This window comes from Protopterus annectens, chromosome 8.part0, assembly GCF_019279795.1.
Source record: "Protopterus annectens isolate FY-2018-M chromosome 8.part0, PAN1.0, whole genome shotgun sequence".
NCBI lineage: Eukaryota > Metazoa > Chordata > Ceratodontiformes > Protopteridae > Protopterus > Protopterus annectens.
This window is the reverse complement of record NC_056741.1, coordinates 634635485-634650386: the sequence shown is the minus strand read 5'-3', so window position 1 is coordinate 634650386 and position 14902 is coordinate 634635485. Positions and strand designations below refer to the sequence as shown.

Below are 14902 nucleotides of genomic sequence, written 5' to 3'. Positions count from 1 at the left end.
CTTCTTTTGGTTCTATGGTTCTGAGGAATATTTTTCCATGAGCCACACAAGAGTTAGGTTGTTTGAGACGCGGTCCCATCAGTGAGAATAAAGGCGAGATTGACAAAAATGCATAAAGAAGTAATGTACTTAGCATAACTTTCCATGTGTATTGTCCATCTCAGCCTTTATTCTCACAACCCCCCCCCCCCATACCCCCTGCCTATACTACTGGGAAACTGAGTAGCACAAATTGAGTTCTACAGGGCTTTATAGCCTCAGACATCATTATTTTGTGTATTTTTTAATAATTATATACACTTGCGCATATATATATATATATATATATATATATACTTATACACATACATACACACACACACACACACACACACACACACACACACACACACATATATATTTTGAATGGTGCAGTGGTGCATCGGCAGCATTCTCGCTTCACAGCAAGAGGTTCTTCAGTTTGATTCTTGACTGGAATGCCTTCTGTGTGGAGTCTGCATGTCCTCCCTGCATTCATGTAGGTTTCCTCTGGGTGCTCCAGTTTCCTCCATTGTTATGAAGACATGTATCTGGAGCGTTTTTGCCCAGGCCTCCACTGAAAATTGGCTTTGTTCCAAGTTGGACTTTCCCAGTTAACAAATGTTCGATAAATAAATAAAATATATTCTTTTTCTGTCAGTCTGCCAAGGGCAAACAAGATCTGAGATAACTAGGGGGTTGCGTTACGGGTAAAAAAGGACCTATGAGCATTGCTGAAGACCTCGAGCTTGTGAAATGGCCGAGACGGATCCGATTGATTGAATCTGACCCTCAGTGAGAATAAAGGGTGAAATGTACAACACACATGGCATGTTATGGTAAGTACATAACTTCTTTTTTCTACTATGTGATAGCAATACTTGAATGGCAGACATTTTCTTCAGTGATCATGAGCCATCAAAACTTCAGCACACAGTGTTTACTAATTGCAAAGATCAAAAAAATCATTTTTGCAGGTGCAAGCCCTTATGCACTTTCCACATAGTGGAAAGAGTGAATGCACCAAATCCCAAACATACATAGGGTAACTTCACAGTTACAAAAGAGTGGAGAAGGGAGAATCTCCACAAAGCATCACACACCAATCTTCTACAGTTTGTGTGTGTGTATCTATATATTTATATATATATATACATATGTGTATGTGTGTGTGTATATATATATATATATATATATATATATATATATATATATATATATATAGATGTATAGATATATGTATATACATGCATATATGTATATGTATTACTATTGGCTTCCCCAGCCAGGTGTTAGATCTACCAACAATGGCTTCTAGGTACAAGTTTTCAGACAGAAAGAAATCGGACATTACCTTATAAATCAGGCAGAAGTTACTTCTAAGTAACTTGTAAGAAATAGAATATAATGATGAATCTCAAAGTCTTTCTAAGTAGTTCAAGTTTTCCAACACTATGACTTTTTCTAAAAAGGGAATTGTATATTTCCTAGTTGTCTCAGTTGTATTGTTCAAAGAGTACATATATTGCATTCAAAAAATGGTCAAGTTAGTGAGGCATAAAGTGTTGAAATGATCTCTCTTTGGTGACCAGATGTACCTTTTAAAGGTGGATTGGCTATTTTGCTGACTATGCTTTGCCAAGTTTGGTATATATATATCCAAGTTTGAATTGTCTCCCATTGTTTTTAGAGCTTTAAAATGGTGTATTTTTATGATTTGGTCAGTTTATTTTTGAATTATAATTTTAAATATAAATTTTAATTATAATTTGTCTTTTAACAAGAGTAGAGCTACTACATTTAATGATATTACAACTGAGGTCATTATATTGCACTATAGATTTTTTTGTTGGCCACCTCAGAGAAATTTGGCATCATTTAGTGAAATCACAAATTATTAGTAAATCTGATTACCCATAGCTCATTTTCATCCTGTATATAATCCAAAAAGAAGTCACACCATTACAGAGCCCTGTGGGACACCATCAGTAGACCTTGTCAGGACAGATAAGTGACCATCAATCTTGATGTCTTATATTTTGCTGTTTAAACAGCATTTCTTACACAAAACTACATATGCAGTGATATTTAATGCTGTTAACCTTTTGCTTATTGACTTATATGCATGCCTTAGCAAAGTTGAGATAAGTGGCATGCCTTGCTAACTGCTCATCAAGTCCTGCTGTTACTGCTTCAAAGAATGTGCTTTATATGTAACAGAACTGGGTCTCCAGTGTAATTTGGATACATTTTGTTATGACATTTTACAGAATTTTTCATAGAGAACCGGCCAAATATATGGTCTAATTGGATCATTTTATTACAATGAGGTGACATAGAGTGCATTCCTACTTTCCAAGGACGGGGTTGGGCCATTACACATGTCACCACTGCTAGGATGCTGATAGTGGCATAAAATATACTCATGGCTGACTGAATAATGGCCTTCTCTGTACAGCTGTGACCCTGATGCTGTGTAAAATGTCCAGGTATAGGATCAAATGAGCTGTGCCTGTTTGGGGGAGACATGATTATTAGCAGGCTTGAGGGCAAAAACTTCTTAAAAAATTAACTTTCTAGTCCACAAAAATCACAATATTAATTGTGTGCCATCTTTTAACTTTCTTAATAACTTTTGTTTTTAGTTTGCAAAACTGTTCTCCACTTACAAGCTTATTATTTGTTGGTGCCTACTTAAGTACTAAGGATTATGTCATTGGGGGCTCAGTTAGTTTGTAGCCATTACTGTTATCAGTACATGAAGTGATTTGACACAATTATGTTGTCTTCTTTCATAGGCTTTTTTTCTGAAGTCATCTGATTTTGAGGAATGAAACTAGACATCCGTCATTTTTGGGGGATGCATGATCCTACCACGCATCATGGATTATATGATTATTCAGCATATGTCTGTGGTCATTAGTCTTTATTGGAGCATAGTCTGGGTCATCCTTCATGGCATTGGTTTGGGCTTCATCATACATCCTTCTTGAGGTCATGTATCCTTCTTGTGGTAAGTCATCGATCGTCTATCCTTTTAGAAGTACAGCACTAGTTCACCATCCTTTCTATGTTACACCCTTGGTCCTCCATCATGGTTGTAATATGTTTTTGTCATCCATCGTTTTTGGGGTGCACCATATTTATCACCTATGCTTTTTTGGGAGTGTGACATTTGTCACACAAATGTCTTAAAAAGCTTAGCTGCTTTGAAATAGCTAAATAGTTGAAGCACAGTGGTAGGCAGCATTTGTATAAGAACAGATAAATTTGACGTACAGAGGGAGGAGTTTGTTTTTTGTGACTTCTGTAACTGTTTCTATATAGGTAAAACTAAAAGAAAACTGTCTCATAGAATTTATGAACACATATTAGCAATTAAGAACAAGGATTGTAACAATACTCTGGCTATGCATGTAGAATGTTGTAGCATTTTTTAAATAATTTTGGTGTTTTACATCATACTGTTAAAAAAGCTTTTGTAGGTAATTTATATGCTGAGTTAGAATGTAAGGAAGGTAAGTGACCAGATGTATTATTGTCAGATAAGACTCCAGGATCATATGTTTATTAAGTTCCCAGCTTGTATAAATGATAACATTGATGTTTTTTTGAATGGTAAAATGTGTTAAAAAAGTTATTTAAAGTTGGATTGATAGTTTTTACATCTGTCAGTGATAATGTGATGGACCATGTGTTCAGTCACATGACTGTGTTGGTATAAATTGATGACAGTGTATTGTTCATTTCTGAAGAAGATCTGAGTATTAAAAAGAGAATTAAAGCACTAATTAGTTTTGGTTGGTTCCATTCCTTTGTGATGAGAGACTGTGTGGTATTGTGGAGTGACATTTGTCATGTGAATGTCTAAAACACAGCTACTTTTAAATAGCTGCTAGTTCTTCAGCAGCTAGATTTGGTTTATGTTCTTTCACAGCATGTCATCTGTGCATAAATTTATATATACACATATATATATATATATATTTATATATATATATCTATATATATATCTATCTATATATATATATATATATATATATATATATATATATATATATATATATTACAGACACTGTTCATGAAACAGGTTGTTTTAGCTGCCATTGTTAATTATTTATTAGTTTTCTTTAACTTTATTTGTACTTAACACCACAAAGGAAAACAGCAGCTATCTGAAAAAGAACTGCACTTGTACATGATGAAGCATAACTTGCTCAGCCAGTACCCTATGCTGGTCCCATGATCTAGCATCCCACCCCCCTCAGTGCTACAAGTGAAGAGCTAAAAAAAAAAAGAAGATTTTTTTTTTTAACTTTAAAATGTAGCAAACTACTTTCTACAGTTTAGAGTATACATGGAGCACTGCAGATGGCAATACTTTTTTTTTTTAAGAGCCAGTATTGCACTGAAGAATGATTGGGATGATGGATGGCTGACTGCACACTCTCAACATTTTGCAACCGGAGTAGATGGCCCTCTTCCCTGTCCTAGCTATGCTGCTGATGAGCATTAACTGACATATGAGATTTTAAACCAAGGTCTCATCTGCTTCAGTTTTTGCTAGCTCAAATGTATGTAAAAGATTGTGTGGCACATATTAAAAAGAGTAGGAGTCCTTATATGCAAAAAGAACTCCTGTTTTCAACATATTTGCATATTCACAAATATGTCTGTGTAAAATATACAGATATACAAATCTATTTATACATATTCATAATTTCCTTTACAGTTCTACTAAGTTTTCATCCCTATTAGACCCTCACTCCTTTTTCTATAACCACCATCTAATTTTAGTTAATATTGTTGCTAAAATCCATTTACCATTAAACATAATTTCATTTATTCTTTCATTCCATATAACCCATTTGATATAAAATGACTTTTTATCTATTCTTTTTAATGCATTCTTTACTTCTTTTCCTATAATATCCATATTTAATCGTATCCATGTTTATTTTATCTACATCTTTTATATATCTGAAAAAATTATTCTTTACAGTTTTCCCCATAGCTTTTTTATTCTTTTAGATTTCAAAAACACATTATTTCCATAAAAAAAAATCTTCTCAACCATGTGAACCTATTCTATCACTTTTCCTTTTATATGGCATATTCCTTTTATTGGCAGTTTATCTGTTACCAAGCTCCACAAAAAGTCTTGACATTCTATTTTCTGATTACACTATTTGCTTCTTATTTTTATAGGTTTAATATTTTTCATCTGCTTGATTTCTCCATTGTTATACATAATATATTTTTCAGTACATTCTTATACCATACTTTTTTGTCTTTTTCTATATCATCAATTTTTATTTTCCATAAAAATATTTTTTCTTGGAAACATTTTATTTCTTCATCTATACACTGCTTTTCTCTTTTACTCTTTTTACCATACCCCAAATTTTATCATGCTTACATGTGTACAGTTTTACTGCTAATCTCTCATCTTTTTGCATTGATCCACTTTAACGCTTTGTACAAATTTACTGAAGCAGTGTATACCACTGGGTTAAGTAAGCCTATGTCTCCTTCATCTTTATTTACATACAAAACTCTTCTTTTTACTGGGTTTAATCTAGAACCTCAAATAAATGAAAAAAAAAAGTATTTGCAATAATTGCTTTTCAAATACTGTTGGCAACATAAATACACTTCCTAAGTATGATATTTTTTCCCATCAGTATTGAATTTATCAAATAAGCCTTTTTTGTACTCCACAAGCAACAGGTTTATTTTATTTCATGCGTCTGGAGCATTTCTCCCCGGGCCTCCGCTGAAAACAGGATCTGTGGAACCTAGTCGGACTTTCCCGGTCAACAAATGTTAAATAAATAAATAAAAAATAAATATTTCTTCTGTGTTTTTTTCAGTTGAATTCTACTTACATCTTTATTCCCAAATATTATACCTAACACAGAAATGTCATTTGTTGTGAAATATATACCCCCAATCTTTACTGCATCAACTAAACCTCTACTTTTCTATTTATTTAAAACCATCCATATCACATGTAGGCACCCATCTGTGCAAATTATTACTTATATCCATTTTTTTGCAATTATTATAAAGTCATCTGCATATATTAACAGAATTGGAAACATTAATCCTTCAGGTGTTATATACACTGTCTCCTTAATTTTGTAATTTATTTCACACACTATCATATTCATTGCTAATGCAAAGAATAATTGCAATTTATTGGACATCCCTGTCTATACCAGTCTTTATATGTACCCCTTGGCTTAACCAACTATTTACAGTTTTTTTTTACTTTATTATTACTATATGCTGATGTATATAATTTCCTAACATTCTCATTTATATTATATTCTTTCATTACTATCCATAACATTTCATGTTCAGTTGTATAAAATGCCTTATTAAGGTCTCTTACCATGACTTTTGCTTTTTTTTTCTATTCACAATTTCTCTGTCATTAATAATTCTTGACAACCCTTCCCCTTTATCCTATATATACCTTCATAATATTTTCCATATAGTTTCAAATCTGTTTTGTATTTTGTATTTATTTTCATAAAGATCTTATGATCATTATTATTCAATATTATTGGTCTCCAGTTTTTAATTGTCTTCTCTCCTCCTTCTTCTGTATAATTTTAAGTATTTCACTACATAATTATTTATACACAAAACCTTCATTTAAACATTCATTCAAAATCTTTTAAAAATCCATATATATATATATATATATATATATATATTGCCATTTCCTTACATTTTTATACATTTCATACCCTATTCCATTTTGCCCTGTAGCCAAATATATATTTATTTGTCTTAATACTTTAACTAGAAAATTTAAAGAAATTTCCTTTTCCAAATCTTTATTCTATATTTTTCTGTTAACTTTTTTGCTTTCCATGTTTTCTCCTGCCTTTTTGTTTTCTTTAAACATGTCTTGTACGCATTGTACTACACTAGGCATTATCTTTTCCTGAGTTCTTTCAGTTTCTCCTTCTACCTTTTATAGTTCTCTCATTAAACTACCATCTTCCTGTACTAATCTGCTTAACTAACTTGATACTTTTTCTCTTTTTCCTTGTAAAAATATATCTTCTTATATAACAATTCTTGTACCTTTTTCTTGATTTATTTCATATTAGTCTTTTTCTTTGTCAAAGTACTTTCTATCGTTATGTTCTAAATTGTCCAATGCATCATTATATGTTCTTTTATGTTTTTTTTTCTCTACTTTAAAAAAAAAAAAAAAAACAAGTAATCTCTGTGGTATCCCCGAAGTCTCAAAACAAACCACTAAAGTGTAGTGGGTCCAAAAACAAAACACTTCTGTGTGTGGAAGATTTTCAGTCCATATATTTCTAGTTAATCACTGTGTATTAATCAGATGAGACAATAGTAGAAGAAGTGGCGAACTTAATCTCGTCTTAAGTCAAAACAAAACCAAAACAAAAAATAATAGAAAATATATAATTGTACAGCATTACTAAGTATTCAAAAGTAATCCAAGCAAGGCACGCAGTCTGCTTCCAGTTGAAAATCCTTTATTAAGTACACAGATAAGCGATCCAAGTAAAACAAAAATAGAGTAATAATTTCTTCATAAGCTTTCTAAATATATATATATACTTTTTATCAGGCATTGGAGTGGTTTATTGTGTTGCAAAACAAAGTGTTATTGGTACACATGTTAAATTCACATCCCTTTCCCCATCAGTGTGACATTCGAGCTGGTCCTGCCCTACTTAGTAGCTCTCATAATAATATATAACCCTTATGTACTTTAAATACAATTTATAATGATGTGGTACCTCTTATTTAACCAGATAATTAAGTAGATTATTCAATCTGTGATTTTATCCAAGACAATATACTACATGGCTGGAAATTTATCAAGCTTAGTTCATTTGGCAATCAAAAAAAATATATAAATATATACATATACATTTTGCATGTAAAAATCAATTTCTATTTTCATAACCTATTGTTAACAAAGATCGCTTTCGTCCTTCTAGACTTCTTCAGGTCTGTGTACAAGAACCCTAAAAACAATCTATAAAAATATATGTAATTGTATAATTAGTACTGTTATTACACATAATTTTGAATAAAGTAGAAAAAAGAACCAAAAAAATAAGAAAAAATGTATGTGTGATGATGGAAACAAAAAAATATACACTTAAATTACAACTGATTTAAAATGATATTTACAACCAACTGGTAGAATAAAATAAAATAAATTAGTCATGTAAACAATGTGGCAATTTTCTAAGTTCCAGTGCACTTTTAATTGAACAGTAGTAGTTTAGTCCAGGCTTCCTAAAAGAGTTCAGCTTTAATTGCCACATGAGTTCATGTTTCTCCAGAATATTCGGGATGTCTCCTTCAAGATCACCCATGTCTATGCAATCCAGGATCTGGAACTTAAAACCTGTATGTCTTTTCAATTAAAAGTGCACTGGAACTTAGAAAACTGCCACATTGTTTACATGGCTAATTTATTTTATTTTATTTTATTCTACCGGTTGGTTTTAAATACCATTTTAAATCAGTTGTAATTTGTGTATATTTTGTTTCCATCATCATGCATACATTTTTTCTTATTTTTATTTTTTTTCTGGTTCTTTTTTCCACTTTATTCAAAATGATGTGTAATAACAATACTAACTAATTATACAACTACATATATTTTTATAGATTGTTTTTAGGGTTCTTGTACACAGACCTGAAGAATTCTAGAATGCAAAAGCGATCTTTGTTAACAATAGATTCTGAAAATAGAACTAGATTTTACATACAAAATGTATATGTATATATTTATATATATTTTTTGATTGCCAAATGAACTAAGGTTGATAAATTTCCAGCCATGTAGTATATTGTCTTGGATAAAATCACAGACTTAATAATCTACTTAATAATTATTATGACAGCTACTAAGTAGGGCAGGACCAGCTCGAATGTCACACTGATGGGGGAAGGGATTTGAATTTAACATGTGTACCAATAACACTTTGTTTTACAACACAATAAACCACTCCCATGCCTGATGAAAAGTATATATAAATTTAGAAAGCTTGTGAGGAAATTATTACCCTATTTTTGTTTTACTTGGATCTCTTGTCTGTGTACTTAATAAAGGATTTTCGACTGGAAACAGACAGCCTGCTTTGCTTGGATTACTTTTGAATATTTAGTAATGCTGTACAATTATATATTTTCTATTATTTTTTGTTTTTGTTTTGTTTTGACGAGACGAGTTTAAGTTCACTACTTCTACTTCTATTGTCTGATCTGATTAATATATAGTGATTAACTAGAAATATATGGACTGAAAATCTTCCACACAGAGAAGTTTCTTACACTGTTTTATTTCTCTAGTTTTCTCACATTGTATTCCCACTGTAAAAAAAAATGTTTTTAATATTTTTCCTTAAATGTCATCCACCATTTAGACCAATATTTATAAAATGTTTTTACAGTAATATGATCTTTCTATAACTATATTACTAATCTCTTTTCTTCCTCATTTCATGCTTCTCATTTTTCCTTTTTATTCCTTTGCCTGTTTTTATATACTCTGTGTTTTCATTTCTCTGTAGCCATATTGCAGTATGATCAGACAATTGTTTTTCTACTACTTCCCCTTCTCCTATAACTAAACCTTCTGATATTATAAAGTAATATATTTAATTTCTATACATACCCCTTTTGTAAGTCAGTTAATAGTTGTCCCAAAGTTTTTAAATTAGCACATCTTATAACTTCTAACATTTTTCTTATATCATTTCCTTTCTTTTTACCAATAAAACAAAGGAGAAGTCAGACCACTGAAGCTCTAGAAGACAGCTTTATTGTTAAGTGCAGGAACATCTTGAGGCTTGTGAATTGCATTGGCAACTCAGGCTTAATGCTGCAGAATATCCTGGCTTGAATGAATGTGTCAGTATTACAAGTATTTTAAAAATGAAAAAGTATGGTTGAGTTTTATGATATTTTAGCGTGTATAATTTAGGTTACACTTGCTCAAGTAAAATTAGTATGTCTTTTAATTTTAACAAGTGTTAGTTGTTTCAGTTAGGTTTTGTAAGATGGTATAAAAAGGAAGTGTGGTTGTTAGCTCATTGTTCTGAAGATGTCTTGTTAGTATACAGCGCTTAACAATAAAGCTGTTTTCTGGAGCTTCAGTGGTCTGCCTTCTTCATTTTATTGGTGTTTTCTGTTGCTGGTTACCATGTCCTTTCTTTTTACCATTGCCTCTCAAATCACAATTAAAGACTGTTGTTAATATTATAATATTCATATTTATTACTATGCAGTCTAAAATCTCTATGAAATTAACTTTCTCTTTATTTGCAATTAATATAAGCATATAATGTTATAATTCTATATACTTGTTCTTTCCATTTTAAATCTACAATGGTTAATCTTCCCATTTTTGCTAAAATATGGCTATTCCAAACACAAGCAACCTCCACCCCCAACACAATCCAAATGACACATAGCCCACAAACTCAATGTGCCACTCAACTACAGCCCATAAGGCATAACGACGTACCCAACACTCTAGTAATAGGTGACTCTATAGTCAGGCACACTGATGTTCCACTCACCAGGCTAAACAAGGAGAAAGTTACTGTCAGCTGCCTTTCGCTTGCCAGGATCTGCCACATAATGCACGCACTCAGGTCACTCCACAACAAGTACAGATATGACTCTGTCATTGTCCATGTTGGTGTGAATGACCTGAGGCGTACCTCCCTGGATTACATGAAAAGAGACATGGAGGAGCTCTCCGATCTTGTAGCCCAGGCAGGTATGACACTAGCCCTGAGTAGCATCTTGCCATCACCCAGAATGATGCCACAGTACAAGGGCAAAATGATTAACTTCAACAATTGGCTAAGTTTCTGGTGTCATTCTAAGGGGATCCAGTATCTGTCTGCTTGGGATGACATGATCGACAGACCACCATGCTTTGCCAGAGATGGCCTGCACCTGTCGCCCTTGGGATTCTGGATACTGGCTAAGGCTCTTGCCACCCCTATAGTGCCTTTTTAGGCAAGGTTCAAATGACAAATTCACCACCTTAACCGGTACAAGCAAGCAAAATCTTAGGGTAATGCTACTCAGTGCTAGAAGTCTAAACCTCAAAATGCATTCACTCGAGGCACTCCTTAAAATGGAGAACATCGACATCTGTGCAGTGACAGAGACCTGGTTCAAGGCTCCAAAGAGCACCCCTGCATTACCAGGCTGTAATTAATACCACACTTTTCAGCCACCTAACCTGGACTGAAATACTAAAGGCGGTGGCATGTCCATATTCATTAAGGATATCCACACCTCCAGGCTAGTTGCTCAGCATAATGCATCCAAGATTATCCAAGTGCAACTAACTATGGACAAGACCGCAATCCAAATTGTAACTTGCTACAGATCCCCCACCATGCCCCAGGATTCCCACTCCTCATTTCTTGATGCACTGGAAAAAATTATGGTACAACCCAACACCCTAATAATGGGTGATTTCAACTACCCCACCATTAACTGGGAAAACTACTCATGTACCAACTCTTTTGCTCAACATTTTCTGGAATTCATAAATTCCAATGCCTTGGATCAACTTATCCACACCCCCACCAGGGGCAGCAATATCCTTGACCTGGTCATTACCAACATGGGCGACCGGTGTTCCACACCAGAAGTCAATTCCTCATTGGTCAGATCCAACCACAAGCTAATCACCCTAGACATCCACATCCTGCTCCCACCCCCCATTAGGGAAACCACCGTAAATAATTTCTCCAATGCCATCTTCACGCTTCTTAAGACAGAAGTGGCAAATGTCATGACACCCATGCAGACAGACAATAGAGGTACAACTGCTGAATCCTACACAAATGCGCTTTATAAGCACTTACACGAATGCATGGATCGTGCTATCCCTAATAGAACCAAGATGCTATCCCCCAAAAAAAGGAAGCCAATCTGGTGGTCCCTGCCATAAGCAAACTCTACAACAGAAGAAAGAAACTGTTGTAAAAAAGAGTAAAATCCCATGATTGGAGGAACTCCCTGGTCAACTTCAGTAAGCAGCTGAGATCCCTCATAAAATCCTCCAAAGCTAGTTAGGAAAACAAAATTGCCACTGGTTCTAAAGACAACCACAAAGCATTCTATAGCTATGTCAAGAATCTCAATGGCAGCACTCAGATCTGCTCTGAGTTACAGCACAATGGCACTAAATATACAGAACCAACTGATAATTGCCAACATCCTGGCAGATAGGTTCAGTGCTAACTTTACCCCCCCCCACCCCCTAAAGTGCCCATCTCTATACCGGAAGAATGCAGAGTTCCTGTAATCACGGCTGCACACATAAAAAACACACTCTCCAAAGCCAAGAACACAGCATCCATGGGACCTGAATACATCCCAGGCTGCCTTCTACATGAACTGCAGAATGAACTGGCACCACACCTAAGTACCATGTTCAATCATAGCCTCACCTCAGGCTTTGTGCCCACTGAATGGCACACAGCAACGGTTATCCCACTCCACAAAGGGGGAGCCACCATGGACCTCGGAATCTACCGCCCCATTAGCCTAATGAGCCTGGTCTGCAAGGCCATGGAACATATCATCATGGATCTTATACACAAAGACATTGGTAATCTCCAAACTCTGGACCCCACCCAGTTCAGGTTTGTAAAAGGCAGATCATGTCTCCTAAACCTGATAGACTTCTTTGAAGCAGTCTGCAAAGCTGTAGATGAGGGTAAGGTGCTTCACACAACTCACCAAGGCTTTTGACACCATCCCCACTCTGGAATTATACATAAACTCACTAAACTAGGTATAAATACCTATGTCACAAGATGGGTTGCCAACTGGCTCACTGACAGAACCCACACTGTGAATGTAGCAGACTCCAAATCTGACTTCAGACCAGTGACAAGTGGAGTACCACAGGGTTCAGACCTGGGTCCTCTCCTGTTTCGGATCTACTTTTCTGAAGTACAAGCTAACACAGAAGGTCTTTAGCTAACGAAGTTTACAGATGACTGCAAACTAGGAGCCATAATCAAAAATCCTAATGATGTGGACATCCTACAAAAGGGTCTCATGGAGACAGATGCCTGGTGTCAAAGCCATGGCCTCAAGCTCAATGCCAAAAAGTGCATTGTCATCCCCTTTGGTAAAAACTCTGTACCCATAAGCTACCACATAGGTGGTAGTCTACTTACTAAAAATGTAAGAGACCTCGGGACATAGGTGGACAGTAGTCTCTCCTTTGATAATCACATTGCCACTGTAGTCAGGAAATCCTTCTACGTGGCACACCTCATCACAAAAGGTTTCTCATCCAGGAAAAGAGAGGTCATTGTTCCCCTCTACTCGTCACTCATTAGACCCATTATAGAGTACAACGCCCCTTTTGGTATGTACCTCAAAAGACATCAACAACTGGAAAGGCTGCAGAAATACCTCACAAAGGGGATTACCGGCCTCAAACAGATGCCCTACGTAGACTGTAGTAAAAAACCTCCAGCTTTACTCCGTCGCATATCACCTACTCAGAGGCAATCTCTGCCTAACATACAAAGCTATGTCAAACCCAAAACTGTTGGACATGCTCCACTTAAAGAAATCCCAATCCCTCCAAGCTACACACTCTAGGGACCTAAACATTGTTACTACAATAAACAGAACATGCTGGAGGGATAGATTCCTGTCCCAGAGACTTCCCATACTCTGGAACAAACTACCTATCTATACCAAACAAAGCTCCTCATTAGCACTCTTCAAGAAAAATCTTGATGATTGGATGAGAAATAGGAAATTCACCCCGGGGATCACCTCTTTGGCTCTGCTTGACAGGGGCACAGGAAAATAATTTTTTTGGGTGGCGAAAGCCAGGTTTTGGCTAGGCCTATATAAGCCATAGGGCCAATAGCCTAGTACCTACCTATGAACTGAACCTATGAATCCTGTCTGGAGGGTTGTAATTTTACATCCATCATTTTTTGACTCATCTCCATCAAACAGATTTCTTTGAAACATCTCCTCAGAATCCCACATGGACTGTTGAGTCTCAATATTTGCATTCTCTTCCATTTCTCTCACAACTCCATTATCTCCTTCTCTCGCCATCTGCCTCCCTGTTTTTCCAGGCTGCCTCTGCACCTGGAATGGAAATAGGAAGTGCTCCTGCAAAATGGGTCCAACTCACAGCAATGGTGAGTAGGGTTTTTTTTATTGAAATACATCACTTCTATACAGACAATATTTATTATATACATGTTTACATTATTTACAGTTATATACAGTTATTTACACTTTTAAGAATTCTACTTAAAGAAGTGCTAACATACATTTTCCCTACCTTTTCTTCCACAACCAAAAACATATTCTCTCTAATATTTATGCTAATGTCCATTTTCCATTGAATTTAGTTTAATCTTTCAGTCCATAATGTCCATAAAAAATATTATTCTGTCCATTTTTTATTATCCTCTTGTTTTTCCACCATAATAATCATACTGGACCATGTCCATATTTAATTGTTCAACATTTGTAATATCTTCTAGCATTTTATTCTTACATAATTCTTCCCATAATTTATTCACCCTCGCACAATTCAAAAGACGCATTCAGTTGTTTCATATTCACCACAATTGATAAATAATCTATCTTGTTTTCTCTTATAAGGCATATTTGCCTTTACAGGTAAATTACTATAGACAGTCTCCAAATAAAATCTTTACATTCATGTATGTTCTTGTACCATTTATATCTCATTATTATTGCTTTCTTTTTTAATATCTAAATGTTTCTATGGGTCAACTAAGTTATAAGTTCTCATATTTGAGTACCATTCTTTCCTTTTCTTTTCAAT

The 14902-nt window shown here is 34.7% G+C and overlaps 1 protein-coding gene across 2 annotated transcripts in view; it reads left to right on the top strand.

The window, feature by feature from the left end:
• GPR173 (G protein-coupled receptor 173) overlaps positions 1-14902 on the top strand; it is a 1093476-nt gene that overhangs the window by 516746 nt on the left and 561828 nt on the right. The window contains exon 2 of one of the 2 annotated variants that reach the window (XM_044080119.1): positions 2817-3031. The exons of the other annotated variant lie outside the window; for it this stretch is intronic. The gene's annotated coding sequence lies outside the window, so the exon portion shown is untranslated. The remainder of the gene's footprint in view (positions 1-2816; positions 3032-14902) is intronic. 2 annotated transcript variants of the gene reach the window in all.